Here is a 4,807-nt window from a genome sequence, read left to right as displayed (position 1 = left end):
TTGTATATATCATTAGCTACCGCTCTTATTTTATACAGTGGACCCTTAGTTATCGGCCGTAATCTGTTCCAGAAGTTCAGCCTAAAACCAAAATGGCTGAAAACCAAAATAATATTTCCCATGAGAATTAATGTAAATACACAATTAATCCGTTCCAGACAAAAATATTCACAAAAAAAAAATCAATTTTTTTAACAATTAAATAAGTATTACATACCTTTATTGAAGACTGATGCTGGCTTCTGGAATGTTTACTACACTTTCTACATCCTACTACACTTCCTACATCCTACTACACTTCCTACATGCCTACTACACTTCCTACATCCTACTACACTTCCTACATGCCTACTACACTTCCTACATGCCTGCTACACTTCCTACATGCCTACTACACTTCCTACATGCCTGCTACACTTCCTACATGCCTGCTACACTTCCTACATGCCTGCTACACTTCCTACATGCCTACTACACTTCCTACATGCCTACTACACTTACTACATGCCTACATGCCTGCTACACTTCCTACATGCCTACTACACTTCCTACATGCCTGCTACACTTCCTACATGCCTACTACACTTCCTACATGCCTACTACACTTCCTACATGCCTGCTACACTTCCTACATGCCTACTACACTTCCTACATCCTACTACACTTCCTACATCCTACTACACTTCCTACATGCCTGCTACACTTCCTACATGCCTGCTACACTTCCTACATGCCTGCTACACTTCCTACATGCCTACTACACTTCCTACATGCCTACTACACTTCCTACATGCCTACTACACTTCCTACATGCCTGCTACACTTCCTACATGCCTACTACACTTCCTACATGCCTGCTACACTTCCTACATGCCTACTACACTTCCTACATGCCTGCTACACTTCCTACATGCCTACTACACTTCCTACATGCCTACTACACTTCCTACATGCCTACTACACTTCCTACATGCCTGCTACACTTCCTACATGCCTACTACACTTCCTACATGCCTACTACACTTCCTACATGCCTGCTACACTTCCTACATGCCTGCTACACTTCCTACATGCCTACTACACTTCCTACATGCCTACTACACTTCCTACATGCCTACTACACTTCCTACATGCCTACTACACTTCCTACATGCCTACTACACTTCCTACATGCCTACTACACTTCCTACATGCCTGCTACACTTCCTACATGCCTACTACACTTCCTACATGCCTACTACACTTCCTACATGCCTACTACACTTCCTACATGCCTACTACACTTCCTACATGCCTACTACACTTCCTACATGCCTACTACACTTCCTACATACCTGCTACACTTCCTACATGCCTGCTACACTTCCTACATGCCTGCTATACTTCCTACGTGCCTGCTACACTTCCTACATGCCTGCTATACTTCCTACGTGCCTGCTACACTTCCTACATGCCTGTTGCACTTCCTACATGCCTGCTACACTCCCAGCATGCCTGCTACACTTCCTGCATGCCTACTACACTTCATGCATGCCTACTACACTCCCTGCATGCCTGGTGCACTTCCTGCTTGCGTGCTACACTCCCAGCATGCCTGCTACACTTCCTGCATGCCTACTACACTTCATGCATGCCTGCTACACTCCCTGCATGCCTGCTACACTCCCTACTGCTACACTCCCTGCATGCCTGCTACATTCCCTGCATGCCTGATACACTCCCTACATGCCTGCTACACTCCCTGCATGCCTGCTACACTCCCTGCATGCCTGCTACACTCCCTGCATGCCTGCTACACTCCCTACATGCCTGCTACACTCCCTGCATGCCTGCTACACTCCCTACATGCCTGCTACACTCCCTACATGCCTGGTACACTCCCTGCATGCCTGCTACACTCCCTACATGCCTGCTACACTCCCTACATGCCTGCTACACTCCCTACATGCCTGCTACACTCCCTACATGCCTGCTACACTCCCTACATGCCTGCTACACTCCCTACATGCCTGCTACACTCCCTACATGCCTGCTACACTCCCTACATGCCTGCTACACTCCCTACATGCCTGCTACACTCCTTGCATGCCTGCTACACTCCCTACATGCCTGCTACACTCCCTACATGCCTGCTACACTCCCTACATGCCTGCTACACTCCCTACATGCCTGCTACACTCCCTACATGCCTGCTACACTCCCTACATGCCTGCTACACTCCCTACATGCCTGCTACACTCCCTACATGCCTGCTACACTCCTTGCATGCCTGCTACACTCCCTACATGCCTGCTACACTTCCTACATGCCTGCTACACTCCCTACATGCCTGCTACACTCCCTCATGCCTGCTACACTCCCTACATGCCTGCTACACTCCCTCATGCCTGCTACACTCCCTACATGCCTGCTACACTCCCTACATGCCTGCTACACTCCCTACATGCCTGCTACACTCCCTACATGCCTGCTACACTCCCTACATGCCTGCTACACTTCCTACATGCCTGCTACACTCCCTACATGCCTGCTACACTCCCTACATGCCTGCTACACTCCCTACATGCCTGCTACACTTCCTACATGCCTGCTACACTTCCTACATGCCTGCTACACTTCCTACATGCCTGCTACACTTCCTACATGCCTGCTACACTTCCTACATGCCTGCTACACTTCCTACATGCCTGCTACACTTCCTATATGCCTGCTACACTTCCTACATGCCTGCTACACTCCCTACATGCCTGCTACACTCCCTACATGCCTGCTACACTTCCTACATGCCTGCTACACTCCCTACATGCCTGCTACACTCCCTACATTCCTGCTACACTCCCTACATGCCTGCTACACTCCCTACATGCCTGCTACACTTCCTACATGCCTGCTACACTCCCTACATGCCTGCTACACTCCCTACATGCCTGCTACACTCCCTACATGCCTGCTACACTCCCTACATGCCTGCTACACTCCCTACATGCCTGCTACACTCCCTACATGCCTGCTACACTTCCTACATGCCTGCTACACTTCCTACATGCCTGCTACACTCCCTACATGCCTGCTACACTCCCTACATGCCTGCTACACTCCCTACATGCCTGCTACACTCCCTACATGCCTGCTACACTTCCTACATGCCTGCTACACTCCCTACATGCCTGCTACACTCCCTACATGCCTGCTACACTCCCTACATGCCTGCTACACTCCCTACATGCCTGCTACACTCCCTACATGCCTGCTACACTTCCTACATGCCTGCTACACTTCCTACATGCCTGCTACACTCCCTACATGCCTGCTACACTTCCTACATGCCTGCTACACTCCCTACATGCCTGCTACACTCCCTACATGCCTGCTACACTTCCTACATGCCTGCTACACTCCCTACATGCCTGCTACACTCCCTACATGCCTGCTACACTCCTTACATGCCTGCTACACTCCCTACATGCCTGCTACACTCCCTACATGCCTGCTACACTCCCTACATGCCTGCTACACTCCCTACATGCCTGCTACACTCCCTACATGCCTGCTACACTTCCTACATGCCTGCTACACTCCCTACATGCCTGCTACACTCCCTACATGCCTGCTACACTTCCTGCCTTGAATTCCATCTTGTTACTCACCTTTTTTTAACAAAGTAACTTTAGTAAGAACTGTCTTTCGGGCCATGGTGACGTATTTCACAGTTGCACTTGATAAATCACCACCAAAAACAATGGATTATAGCAAAATGTTTGGATGAAAGAGCAGAAGCTTCCTCACTTGCCCAGAAAGACAACCAGACTGACATGAGTGGCTGCCGGCGGGCGGGTGTACGCGACCCATATGACTGCTAAGCAAAATAATGGCCGATAACCGGAAGCCGAAAAACCGGCCTATAACCAAGTTGGCCGATAACAGGAACGGCTGATAACCAAGGGTCCACTATATATCATTACCTACAGCTCTTATTGTATAAATCATTGTAGTTAACTATATAAGAAATCCAATTTAATAGTATATGATTAAATCTAAAGTAAGATTGAATCATTATTACACCTACCATCCGACTTACGACCTGCGCGACATACGTCCACTCGACTTACAACCATGCATCTGGCAGCTGGGCTGGGCCAGCTGATGCATACCGCCATACAATATTTGACGATACTCGTGGCGGCAATGCGCCATGCAGGCAGCATCAGTTTGAGTTACCTTGCCCTATCAGCAGCATCATACTGTATTAACTGTACTAACTGGACAGTAAATTTTACCATGGTCCCTAAGTCTGAATCTTGCACTGGAGATTGTGGCAAGGAGACAAGATTTGATTTCACTGTTGCTCATGAACCTGTCTGTCTGTATCTGTGTTTGTATATGTCTGTCTGTATATCTGTGTCTGTCTATCTGCCTGTCTGTCTGTCTGTCTGCTTATCTTTATCTTCCTGTGTGTGTCTGTCTCTGTCTACCTGTGTGTCTGTCTGTCTGCTTGTCTGTCTCAGAGCCGCTCGTGAACCAACAGGTATTACACACGAAGCAGAGTCATCACATCTTCAGTGTGATGCTAATATCGCTCTATGGCTTATTTATCTATCACAATTCATCTAACATAATAAACAATATAAACAACATAACAACGTGATATACACTCTAGAATGAATAAAATATGAACTTAACCACTTTAAACTTGACATCTTGCACCTGCACAGGTGTGCAGCTACACATTACAATCATTAAGAGTGTGTTATTGGTCTTGAAGACGCCATATTAATAATGATAATAATAACACAATAATAATCCCTCT

The sequence above is a fragment of the Cherax quadricarinatus genome, chromosome 43 (assembly GCF_038502225.1).
Source record: "Cherax quadricarinatus isolate ZL_2023a chromosome 43, ASM3850222v1, whole genome shotgun sequence".
NCBI classification, from domain to species: domain Eukaryota; kingdom Metazoa; phylum Arthropoda; class Malacostraca; order Decapoda; family Parastacidae; genus Cherax; species Cherax quadricarinatus.
The sequence above is the reverse complement of the archived record's forward strand: the minus strand, read 5'-3'. Positions refer to the sequence as shown.